The sequence below is a fragment of the Arvicola amphibius genome, chromosome 7, assembly GCF_903992535.2.
Source record: "Arvicola amphibius chromosome 7, mArvAmp1.2, whole genome shotgun sequence".
Classification (NCBI taxonomy): Eukaryota; Metazoa; Chordata; class Mammalia; order Rodentia; family Cricetidae; genus Arvicola; species Arvicola amphibius.
The window spans coordinates 76,532,249-76,546,008 of NC_052053.1; positions in this window are offsets into that span (position 1 = coordinate 76,532,249).

Sequence of the window (13,760 nt, forward strand, 5' to 3'; positions counted from 1 at the left end):
TAGTTTCACTGCTGTTTGCTTTTGTTTTTTTTTTTGTTGTTGTTGTTTTTTTGGTTTTTTTTTTTTTTTTTTTTTTTTTTTTTTTGGAGCCATAGTCTTGCTAAGTAGCCCAGGCTGGCCTTGAACTCTTGTTCCTCCTGCCCTGTTCTCCTACCTGCTAGGTTACAGGCATGCACCACCCTCCCTGATCAGTTCCAGTGTGCCATCTTGATCCATAAATGCCTTTGGGTTTTCTTGATAGTGGGTTAGGTGGCTCATTGTCCTGCTAAATTCAGTGTCCTGGGTGAATCTTCTGAAGTGATAAGACAGCAAGGGTGGAAGAGCATCAGGCGGCACAAGAAAACTCTGTTTGAAGGTTGTGGCTTGAAGCATTCCTCCTCCTCCTCATCTTCCTCCTCCTCCTCCCTTTCTAGTTTTGCCGCCTGCTCCCATGGAACACTTAGATCTCCAAAATCCTCACAAGATGCAGTCTGTGTGGTCACATGGTTTCTACCCTTGCTATACCTGCCATCCCACCCCTGACTCCCATGCGGGGAACAGGCTGTCCACACTGGCCTTTGCAGACAAGGTTCTCTACTAGTTATGTTTGGAGTTTGGGCAGACTTTCCCCTTAGAAATTCTGTGGTTTTCCTTAGCGATGGTGACGAAGTCTAGAGGCTGCTGGACAGATGTGTCCTTAGTGGAGAAATGTACTCCAACACTCGCTGTGACCCAGGACCTGTGTTTGTCCTCTGCTCAGCCCTGTCAGCAGTGCTCACCGGCACTGTACACAGTGGCCTTGAGAAGGCAAGGATTCTCTAAGTCACAGTCTCTTTGGTGGCCTTGGGGACCATGTGAAGGTTCAGTGTCCCTTAGAGATGAAGCTGAGGTGGAGGTTCATGTGAGTCTGCAACCCCAGTCCAGACAGTGCAGTAAGATGTTACTGAAAACAAAAAGCAAGCAAACCAAACCTGAAGAAAGCAAAAATGAGAGCATACAGCCTCGTCGCTCTTCTAGCTGGTGGCTTTGGGATGGCCATTCCTTCCCAAGTAAGGCTCGTATCAAACTGCAGCCACCCTCAGTGAGGCCTCCGAACACTGAGGCGCGTATCTCACCACCAGAAGTCACCCAATGGAGTAGGAGACACCTCGGAAGAACGTAGCCTGGCTTCCATGGTGAGAGCTGTCTCTTTCTGTGAATGTCATTGTCATGATGACATGGACTCGTCCGTGTGGTTTCATCTTCTCAAACTCCAGAGGGCTGAGTGCAGTCTGAGGCCCAGCCTCCCTCTCTCTCCTGCTTAGAGACACTGTCCGTAGGGATCACCACTGAGTTTCCTATCTGGACTCCAGGTGAGGCAGGTGCAACATCAGGGTCTGGGCTCGAGTAGCCAGTGAGTCTTCTAGTCTGTCCTGGAGAAGGGGATGCTCTCGTGAGCACATCTCGGATCTGGGTGAGTGACTGAAGACTTGGTGCTGGTGTCTCGCTCATTGTCTGAAAATGCTGTGGAGGTTTTCCCTTACCCATTAGCCAAAATGAGACAGAACAGCCTTGCCTGAACTGCACCTCCTCCCTGATGTTCACTTGACTGTGGCTTCTGCCTGCTTCTCTCGAGTCCCACTCTGCCTCATCTTCCAGCAGCTTTTACAAGAGGAAGTGTTAAGCCATTGTCTACTTGTAAACTCACTTGGCCAACTGTCCAGGGAAGTATTTCCTTATGGGAGAATCAAAAAGACTGGCTCCAGAGATAAGGTGGTCACAGCCTCCAGCTAATTAAATCTGACAGGAGATTTACTGCTTAGGATCTCTGTGAGTTCAAGGGCAGCCTGGTGTACAAAGTGAGTTCCAGGATTGCCAGGGTTACACACAGAGAAACCCTGTCTTGAACACACACATACCCTGACCAGAAAAGAAGAAAAATGAAGTGATAATCCAGGGAGATTGTGAGTTGGGGGCTCTAGTCTACTTGGGAATTGTGGGTGGGATTCTCTGAGCCAGCCCTTCTTATTTACCTCATCCCTGCCCCTCTCTTCCCACCAAGCTTCTGCACGTTTTGATCTAACCTGTGCATAGCTACTTAAATCCCATGAAACCCATCGTTAACCTACAAATGTAAATTCACAGCAAATATATATGTTTGGCTCTAGCTTGTAGCAGCAAAAAAACTCACTATTCCAAACCAAACCCACAGCCCCTCAGTAGCTTCAGCCAGCAACGTGCCCTGCCCCCAACTGCTCCCTGTCTCCACTTCCAGTGCCTGCTTCTTGGAGAGAGAATTCAGGCTTTTTCCTTCAAACATAAACCTAGAGAAAGAAGGATTCAGGAGAACATAGTGAAGAGTGAGGACTGAAAGTCAGCCATGGTGGTGCACACCTAGAATCCTAGCATGGAGGAGTCCGGGGCAGGAAGATTGTCAGCCTGGCTCAAGGAGCAAAATCCTATCTCAAAAGAAGAAAATAAAAGCAACAAACAAAAAAACCAAATGGGCAAAAAAAAAAAAAAAAAAAAAAACCTCCACAAAATAAACTTTAAAAAAGATTTTATTTGTATGTTAATGTGTGTAAATGTTTTGCTTGCATGTGTGTATTTGTACTATGTGTGCAGTGCCTATTGAGGCCAGGGTAGAGTGCTGGGTCCCCTGGAACTGGAGTTACAGATGGTTTCGAGCCACGTAGGTTGCCTGCAAAAGTGGCAGTGCTCTGAGTCACTGAGCCGCTTCTCAAGCCCCTTAAATAAACATTTTCAAGCGTTAAAACAGGAGTGGAAGACCATGAATTCCATGGATAAAGTTATCATCGCCCTCTCTTACATGAGAATCATTTTTTTCTTTAAGTTTAAAAGTCATGAATTTTGCCTCGTTATTTAAAAAGAATGAAATAGAGGAACCTCATTTAGTCTAAGCTTGTTTCATTGGTGACAGCGAATGCTTGTTTTCTCAGCACATCAAGTCTGTAGGCGCCGAGACTGCAAGGCTGTGTGGGGAGAGCAGCCACGAAATGCCTGTGTTCTCAGATGTCACGTGAGGATAGAGACAATGTCTTAAAGGAAAGTTGGGGAGTTCCCATGCTTAAGACAGCCCTGGCCTGGGAATCACACCTCTCATGGTGGAAAGTTGGAGAACCACAAACAAAAGTCCTCTCAGGGCTTAAAGCTCCAGGCTTAGCAAGGTCTTGTTTGTTTTTATCTCTGTAAGTGGCCTATTCGCTTCATAAGTGCGCTTGTGTCAAGAAGTAAACTGCCAAAACTTAGAGCTTGCGTCAGGCTGGATGTCTGAAAAAGGTGCCTTGTGTGTAGGGGGTGGGGTGGGGGGGCAAACCAGGGGTGGCCTGACAGTTACAAGGTTTGAAGTGGAACTTTGGAGCTCTAAGTCAGCACCCCAGACAGTGTCCCAGGGGGAATGTCTTTGAAATTCAAGAATTTAGCTCTAGGAATAATTAGCTACCGCCTGGATCTTTCCATCCCTCCCAGCCTTTTCCTCTTACTCTAGCAAAGAGAGCTCTGTAGAGCATCCCTGGGGAGGGTGTAGTAGAAAGGGCAGGCTCTACAGTGAGAGGTGCCCCAGCCTTCTGCCCTTGAAACTGGACCTTACAATACTACCTGTATTATTTGCTTCTGTGCTGATAATATCAGCCAAAGACAAACAGGAAAATGTTCCTCCCTCCCAAGCACTGTTGGGACAGGTTGTGAAGCCTGGAGACAGGATGGTATTCTGTCTTGAATTCCCCTTGGATGGGGATGGGTGTTTTGTTCCTTCGGGGCCTGCGATATCGTTAACAGAATTAATGTTTTCTTAATGGCATGGCAGAGAATCTCATGGCTTGTGCCTGAAAGTTCCAGAACTCTTGGGGACAAAAGCAAAGTGTTATTTTGTGGTACAAGGATTATTTTGTCTATTTGGTGTGCAGAGCTATAGCTTTATGAAAACAAAGGGATCTTTGTAAAAAAAATATGCTGTGTGAATGTGCACTCTTATTTATTGATTATTGTAAATGGAGATATAAATGAATACTTGCATAATTTATACCTGTGGAAACCCCCCCCCCTGGAGTGTTTGTTACTCGACAGTTTTCTATCACGGAACTTTGGGCCTGGTGCTATGATGAACGACCTTGTAAAATCACATGTATTCTTAAGAAAAAATTTCAAAATAAATTTCTTGAACTGATCACTTTTCTCTGATAACTTCTTTCTCTGTGTGTGGAGGGGATAAGTGTGTGCGTATGTGTGCATGTATGCTTTCCAACCAGAAATGACACTGTCCTTCTTTTCCTAAAAATATTTTTACCTACTTTTACCATCTGCCTTCACAGGAAACACCCTCTTCCTTGGTGTGTTGGTTTGAAAGAAATTGGCCCCCAGAGGAAATGGCACTGTCAGAAGGTGTGGTTTTGTTGGAGTAGGTGTGGCCTTGTTGGAGGAAGTATGTCACTGTGGGGCTGGACTTTGAGGTCTCCTATGCTCAAGCTTTGCTCAGTGTGATAAATAGTTCACTTCCTGTTGCCTGCAGATCAAGATGTAAAACTCTTAGCTCATTTTCCAACACCATGTCTGCCTGCACCCACCATGCTTCCTCCCACTATTAAGATAATGGATTAGACCTCTGAAATTGTAAGCCAGTCCCAATTAAATGTTTTTCTTTATAAAAGTTGCTGTGATCATAGTGTCTCTTCACAGCAATAAAACCCTTGCTCAGCTTTGACCACTTGCCTTGAGTCTTTTTGAACAAAGTCCCAAGAAGGAATGACAGCAATGCATCATCCCCAAGTGTCCGCATGAGGTTGGTTCTCCGAGTTTGGTCAGAGGCCACAGAACTTGGATGCACAGGTTGAAAATACAATGGTGTGATATTGGCATGTGAGCTACACACATTCTTATACTTCAATCACCTCAGGATTACTCATGATACTGTGACATGTGTGCTTATTTAAACAGTTATATTATTTGGGGAATAATGGCATAAAGATAGTCTGCCCATGCTATGTGCAATACAGATTCAAGTGTGTGCGTGCGTGTGTGTGTGTGTGTGTGTGTGTGTGTGTGTGTGTGTGTGTGTGTTCCCCAGTTGGTCCAATCCTCAGATTGGATAGACTGCTAAGCCTGCATTCCCTGACCTTTTATTCTTTTTAAATCTGCTTTATGATCTATAGCAGTGGTTCTCAGTCTTCCTAATGCTGCGACCCTTTAATACAGTTTCTCATGTTGTGGTTATCCACAACCATAGAATTATTTCTGTTGCTACTTCATAGCTATGATTTTGCTACTGTTATGAATCATAGTGTAAATATCTATGTTTGCTGGTGGTCTTAGGTGGCTCAGGGTAGGGCATGGACAATGACAGAAGTATCCCTAGAGCTCAATGACCAGACAGTCTAGCCAGTGAACTCTGGGGTCAATGAGAGACTGTGTCTCAAATGATATGATGGAGAGCAATAATGGAAGACACCTGATGTCAACTTCCGCTTTCACATTGCAGGCACACACATGTGCACGCACACATGTGCTATGCATACATACAGAAAAAGAAAATATTTAAAAGGTTGATTTTTCACTTCTGTCTGGAGAGGCCTTCAGCCTTGATTCATCTATTAACTGACCTGTCCTTCCAGCCGCTTTTGGATCTCTTGTGACTGTGTCATCTCTAAACTGTAGTTCCCATCCCTGTGGTCCACAATGGAGACTGTATATTTAGACAGTTTATCCCTGCTCCATGCTGCAGAGTGGAGGGAGCGGCAGATGTGAGCCACCACTGCAGGTGTCCAAGAAGGACCACACCCTGTATCTTCCTTTGTCTCTTTATCTGGGTGAAGCCACTAGCCACAGCTACCAAGGAGGAAGGAGACTGTTCTCTGGCTGGTTGTGGGGTTGGGTGAGTTACAGTGAAGATTGGTGTGTTAATCAGCTTCCCACTGCTTTGACAAATACCCATGAGAACAACTTCAAGGTGTGCCTTACTTATCTTTCTATTGCTGTAAAGACACTATGGTCAAGGCAACTCACAGAAGAAAGAATATATTTGGAGCTCACAGTTCAGAGGGTGAGTCCATGACCATCATGGCAGGGAGCATGGCAGCATGCTGTCAGGCCATAGCTGAGAACTTACACCCCAAATTGACCCATGAGTATGAGACAGGGAGAGCTAACTAGGAATAGTGTGGACTTTTGAAAGCTCAAAACCACCACTCCCAGTCACATACCTCCTCCAACAGGGCCACACCTCCTAATCCTTGCCAAATAGCTCCACTGACTGAAGACCAAGCATTCCAACATATGAGCCTATGAGGTCATTGTCATTCAAACCACCACAAGGTGAAAGCTGTATTTTTACAGTCTTGGAGGCATCAGTCTCTATTCAGTCTTTAGCTGAAAGTCTGAGCACCATGGCAGAGATCATATGATAGGAAGCAGTGGGTGGGGGCAGGGCACAGACATACTCTTTAAAAGCACAGCTCCAGTGACCTGCTTCTCCCAGTGAGGTTTTACCTCCTGACATTTCCATACCAATTATGAACAGACCAATAAATTAACCCATTGATGAAGTCAGAGCCCTTACGATCCAACCATGTTCCAAAAGCCACATATGTATTCACTATTTGTTCTGGGGACCATGCCATCAGTTCATGAACTTTTGGGGGGATGGGTACTTCAACCACAGTAAGAATTATAGTTTGGACAGCAGCAGGAACCTTGGGTGGTATGTGCCTAGTTCTAGCAGTCAGAGATTGGGTCAGCTGTGGCAGCTGGCTACCTCAGCACGCAAGCCTTCTGGTTGGATTTGGTGATGGAGGTCAGAAGGTGGTAAAGCCACATTCCCTCTGGTGGAGCACACAAACCATCCCAGGAGGGGAGAGAATCATGAAGGACACACCTGCCATGTGCTGGGCCCTCTCCCAGGTGCCAGGCTATGAAGCACCCAACTCAGCGTCCAAACTTTTATGGTGGACGCTGCATCATCCCTCAAGAGGCAAAGAGTATAAGAAATAAATGAAAAAAAAAAAAGAAAACTATGAACTTATAATCTTTAGAAATCAGGACAGCTCTCCACATGGAAGACTTTCATGAAACTCTGTGGGCTAATGTTTTTCATTGTTAATGGAAAAAATATAAACATATATTCATAATAAAAAAAAAAGAAATAAATGAATGGCTATGAAGAGCCAGAACTGGAATGAAAATCTGAGGCCCCAGGAATTTTCTGGCAAATCAGTGTGCTTTTGGAGCCCTTTCAGGTAGCCCCGAAACAATGTGAAATGTGACCCTCAAGAGGTGGTGATCGTGGGAAAACCTTGCAGACACCCCCAGGAAGAAAGCTGGCAAACAGGTGCAGGTATGAAGTTCTATTATCTCTAGGGAAGGAGACCACGGGAGCTTCCGGTGCCCCAGCCCAGCAGTCAGATCTAGATTTCAGGGACCTCGGACCAACTTCAGCTTTCCCAAGCACAGTTCTTATCGGCCCTGCCATAGCCCAACACCTGTGTGGACCAAAATGAACCACATGGAAGCAACTGGTGCATCAGTAAAATGGCACCACCCTGCTGTCCTTCTTTAAACTTTTTCCTGCACCTCAACCCTTCCCCCGCCCACTAGTCTTCATTCCTGGATGTTGCTGTGCCACTGCCATAACAGATCGGGGAAACGTCTCTGGCAGCCTTGGGTTTTCTAGACAACCATTGGCTCTTCTCTATGCCACCATCTCGGTCTTTATCCTGGCACTGCCGGGAGGGCTATAAAATGGAGACTGGGAAGCCACAGGCTGACAGTTTAAAACCCGTGTGTTAGACCCTCCAGTCTTTCTGGGCTGAAGGATGGTCTATCTGTGGTGACCAGAGAAAACCCTAGAGTTGAAAGATGTGCATGCACATGTGTGTGCATGGGAGGGGGGCAATAGTGTTCACACCACAGGTGCCATGTTGTATGTGGTGTTGTCCAAAAACTATCTGTCCAGTCTCTGGAGATTGTGGGATGATTTCAGATTATGTATGTGAGGAGATAGCATAACTGGAAACCCAGGCTGGATCTGGGCACATCTGGGGAAAGAACTTCCCCCAAATCGCTATGAGTCTATGGGATTGTTCTCATTTAAACCATGTTTTGTAATAGAGGCAAAAAACACTTGACAGATTGGTCCTTCAGTGCCATGCCATCCCCATTCCCAGAGCCATACACAGAACAATGTGTTAAGAGGGCCTGCAGTGTTTGTGATCCTGGGAGAAATCTGATTTATCTCAGTCGTGTCTGGTACCCTGATGATGCTGGAAGATGCAAGCTTAGTGAAGTGATATGTTCATTGTGCCCAGTGTGACAGACAGACAAAAATTGCTATGTACTTGGAGGACTTGGCACCAAACAGTGTCTCTCCCTCTCAGAAAGGATTCCTCTACTGGTGAGTAAGCCTAGGCTGCCTCAGAAGAAGGCTCACACCGTCCTGGTCTGGCCTTCTGCAGCTTTCCCACTACAGTTCCTGAAGAAACGGGGATGCCCAGCAAGGTAGGTATAGACCTGTCATGTCGTCAGCTTCCTTGAGTGTGTGCTGCAGCGAGAAAGCCTCTCCTCACTGTCTGCACCACTCCCAGCACCGGCATCAAACGACTTTTCAAACAGCTACACCATCAGTCAGATAGTAACACACCCCTCTTATCCCTACAGGGTCATCTTCAAAAGAAACTGGACTGTTTGCTCCCATTGAGACCAAACTGGAAGCGATTCAACAACAAATCTGGGAGCTGAGACTTGGAGAAGTGACTTAGCCATCATAATTAGTCTAATTACTGATCACTCTGGTTGTCTTAGAACAAAACCCAACACTACCCTTTCCCTTTGGAAGGCAGCAAGTGTAGATTGGTCCAGTGAATGCCTCCTTAAATGGGATTTTGCTTGCTACAACAAACAGAAATTCCTTTTTCCTCATGCCCTTTATCCCACCAAGATTGGGAAGTCTGGCTTTGTAGTTTCTCCTGATGGACTTTGAGGTTTCAAAATCTCCCTGCCAGCTCAGAAGTTTCAAGATAAAATTAATAATATTATGTGTATGGGTGTATAACTATGTGTATCATGTGCATGCCTGGTATCCACAGAGGCAAAAACAAAAAACAGAAAACAAAAACAAAAAAGGTGTCATAGCCCCTGGAACTGGAGTTACATAGAACTGAGAGCCACCATGTGATGGTGGCATTCAAACCCAGGTTCTCTGCAAGTACTCTTTAATCACCGAGCTATCTCTCCAGCCCAGCGAGCAACTTTTTATATGTTTATTTGCTGTCTACAATTTTTACTGTTCATCTGCTCATATTTTGTTGCTGGGTTGTTCATATTACTAAGTTTTTAAAATTATAGAAGTATATATTATAGCAGCGTCGTCTACAGAGTGAGTTCCAGGACAGCCAGGACTACACAGAAAAAAAAAACTTTCTTGAAAAACAAAACAAAAAAAACAAGAGCCCAGAAAGAAATACATATTACAGAGACCAGTCATGCTTTAGCTAAGCATCTGGACAGCATCCTCTGCAAACTTGTGGCTTGTCATTTGGCTTTCTTAGCAGTGTCTTTTTCAGATAACAGAAGTGGGTTTTTTTGTTTGTTTGTTTTTGTTTTTTTCAAGACAGGGTTTCTCTGTGTAGCTCTGGCAGTCCTGGAACTTACTCTGTAGACCAGACTTGGTCTTGAACTCACAGAGATCGGCCTGGCTCTGCCTCCCAAGTGCTGGGATTAAAGGGGTGCACCACCATCACCGGGCTGAAGTTTTAAATTTGGAGATATTTGATCAATTAAATTTTTTGGCTATAGTTGTCTAACCCATGTCTGTAATTATTTTGCTGTACTGTCTTAGTTAGACACCATATCCTTTTGGGATTTATATTTTTGCCTATGATACATTCTTTTGATTTTTGTACATATGCAAAGGATTTTTTTTTGCATAGATATTGTGATGTCTAACTCTGCTTGACACTTGGTTGTAGAATTAACTAATGCCTGAGCAGGTCTGTGATGGCATTTCCTAGAATGATTGACAAGTGGTGATAACCCTCCCCTAAAGTGGGCAGCACCTTTTGACAGTGGACAAGCCTTTGCTCCTTGCTGGTGAGGGCCTCTTCCCTGTTGCTGAACTGCTGCCATCAGGACATTCTAAAACGATGTCATTAACAAGGAATGATCTTGATGAAAGGATAAACATATGGATGAATGGAAGGATATAAAACATCTGTTAAGAAAAGCCAAATGTTTTTGTTAAAGATGTCAGAGAAATTCCAACAATTGGTGCCAGAGCAATTAGCTATCTATATTAAAGTTCTCTAGAGGAACAGAACTGATAGAATGACTATATACTAGAGGGGCTTTATTATCATATTGACTTAAATCAACAGTTCTTAACCTGTGGGGCACAACCCCTTTTGGGCGTCACATGTCAGATATCCTGCACATCAGATATTTACATTATGGTTCATAACAGTAGCAAAATTACAGTTGTGAAGAAACAACAAAATGATTTTATTTTGTTGGGGGGTCACCACAACATGAGGACTGTATTAAAGGATCTAAATATTAGGAAAGTTGAGAAATACTGGGTTAAATGATATTAAGTGATACAGGCTTGGTAGTCCAGCAATGACTGTCTGCACTGTGAGGTTAAGAACAGAGGAGCTGCTTGGTCCATGAGTCTAGATGCCTCCAAAGTCCTGATTTGGTTCTGAAGTCTTGGAGAATTTCTAAAGAGCCACTGGTCTTCAGCCAGCGTTGGAAGGCCAAATAAGCTGATGTCAGCAAAGGATGGTACATACAGACTGTTGGAATATTGGAATTGCTTAGAAACTAACAGTGGTTTGGGAAGAATTGGCATTTCTTTTTTATTTTTAACTTTCTAATTGATTCTTTGTGTTTTTCACATCATGTATCTCCACCCCATTTATTTTCCCATTCCTTCCTATCTACCCTCTTCCCTTGCAACTTCCCCTCCAAAAATAAAGTTTAAGAGGAAAAAAAGAGGACAATCAATCTTGTCATGGACACTGTAGTGTGACACAGTGAGTAACAAAGTAAACCCTTTTATCCATATAGCTTTGCTTGCAAGTGTTCATTGGAAAGTCACTGGTCTGATTCAAGGTCTCTGGTTTCTGCTACACTATCAATGTTGGGCCCTCACTGGAACTCCTGTTGGTTATCCTGTTGTTGCCCTGTGTTCTGTAAATCTTTCAGCTTTGAGTATGCACGGTCCCTTCATATGCTCCAGCAAATCACAGACATGGCAGATGATAGGGTGGGTCAACACACAACCCTAGTTCTGGGCCTTAGTAGTTGTAGGGTTAGTCAGCCCACCAGCTTTCTCTTGCCCTCACCACCAGGATGAGCTTTCCTGCGTTGTTGTAGTGAATTCACCCCTTGAGTGATGAGCAAAGGGTGGGGACAGTTCTGCTGCTCTCATGTTCTCAGGGTCAGTTCTCCCATACTAATGGTGCCAATGTGGACAATTACATCCACATAAAACCTGAGAGAGCTTGGGAAGGAATTCTAGACACAAAAGAACATGATTAAGCATGGCTTCTTGGTAGCAGCATTTTTTGGGGGGTGGGGTGGGTGGGTTCTGTTTGCTAGAGACAAGTGCATCTCATTTAAGTGAGGCTTCCTGGCTCAGCTTTAGCTGCAAAAACCTTGCAACTCTTTTAAGAGGATCTGCCACAAACACTTAAATGATATTTATGAAAAACCAAGAGCATGCTTCTTGGTGGTGGCAGGGACCTTAAAACTCCAGAGTTGTGGCAATAAACATGGCTCCTGCCGGTACCTTCGCCATAAAGCTAGACTCTCAGAAAGCTAAGGAGTGGGGTAGATATAGCCATCAAAGCCACAGCTTTAATCATAGGCATATCGCTTAGCAAATTAAAGACACGTGTGGTCAGAAAAAGGGAGATATGGAGTAAAGATAGATTCAGACCAAAAAAAAAAAAAAACCTTCTAAACGTTTTATAGTGTGTTTTAAAATATACGTGGGATTGGGAGAGAAGAGAAAAAGGATACAGTTCTTAAAAGGGAGAGAGAGAGAAGGAGAGAGGGAGAGAGAGAGAGAGAGAGAGAGGGAGAGAGAGGGAGGGAAGAAGGGAGGGAGGGAGAGAGAGAGAGAGAGAAGTTGGATGTGGTGGCACACCTTCAATCCCAGCACTTGGGAGGCAGAGGTAGGGAGATCTCTGTGAGTTCAAGGACAGCCTGGTCTGCAGAGTGAGTTCCAGGACAGCCAAAGATATACTGAGAAACCCTGTCTCAAAAATCCAAAAATTAAAAATAAAAATAAAAGAAATAGAGTTTTAAATAAAGCCATGTAAAGATGGAAAATACACAGAAAATCTGGATACTGTATGTTATTGTGTTATCTTTGAATTGTTTGATGGCTGAGAAAGGAGCAACAGCTGCTAAAAGACATTTGATTATAAATGCTGCTGAATTAATCCAACATATATATTTTGAAAATCCTTGACTTAAAAATTTAAGTCAAAAGATGTGTTGCTTTGGAGAAGAAGTTTTGCTTTTGTTTCCCCAGGAAATGAGAGGCTGTGGATTCATTCTGGGTTAAAAAAAAAAAAATCAGGTTTGATCAAGGAAGACCCCCTAAAAAAATCTCTGATAGGAGCAGATGGCCCAGATGATCCACAATTTCAGAGGACTTTTGTTGGAGTTTTCTCTAAGTTCTACATCCAAAACAACCTCAAGACTGTTGGCTGAGATAATTAAGCCTCATAGAATATTCCAGTCAGGACTTGACCATAATTCTAATTTTTCTTTAGGTCCCCATAAGATTATCAGTGCCCCCAATCAGCAGGAAGTAGCCTAGAAAACTATGCCCACATTCCCCAAAAATGGATTATGGATGTTTGTCTTTCTTTAGAGTGTTAGTTACAAGTTGCTATGGATAATGGTCAGGAAAAAAATCTAAACAAAGGAGATCAGATTCAGAATTCTTGTTTTGAGAATAAAAAAAAGGTGGGAGGAGTACTGTGGGACAATGGTCTTGTACCTTGTAAATATTTGTCACTTGTATTAGTTTAATAAAATGCTGTTTTGTCAGTAGCCAGGCAGGAATTATAGGCAGGGAAACCAGAACAGGAGAATTCTGGGAAGTTTCAGTCTGTAGTCATCACCCATACACAGAGGAAGCAAGATGAGACTGCCTCACTGATTAAAGGTACTAAGTCACGTTGCTAACACAGACAAGGATTATGGGTTAATATAGGATGTAAGAGTTAATAAGAAGCCTGAGATAATAGGCAAAGCAGTTTATAATTAATGTAGACCTCTGTGTGTTTCTTTGGGACTGAAGGCTGCAGGATCAAGCAGGACAGAAACCTCTATCAATACCACACCTACACCTTCAGGGCCAGCTCAACTGTGTTGCCCAGGCATGGCATAGAAGCCACTTACCTGAGTTCTGCAGCTGATGATGGGCAGGGACAGTTCTGCTCTTATGACCTCAGAGTTAGCTCTCCCACCTGCCTCAGGTGTTTATGGGGGAGGGACTGACATGTCTGTAATACTGAGTAGTCCATGAACATGGTACCTCTCCGTTTATTTTGCCTTAACTCTTATCAATGTTTTCTTATCAATTTTATCATAAAACTCTTGCATAGTTGTTAGATTTATCTCAATGTCTTTTTTGGCTTTGGGTGCTTTAGACAAACTGATTTGTGCTTTCACACTGCAATCGTTAAACTTGTGATTTCCAAGAGTGTGGAGCTTGCTGTCTGACAGCAACCAAGCAGTTACTCAGCGAATGCCAGGTACTGCCTCTAATCCTGTTCATT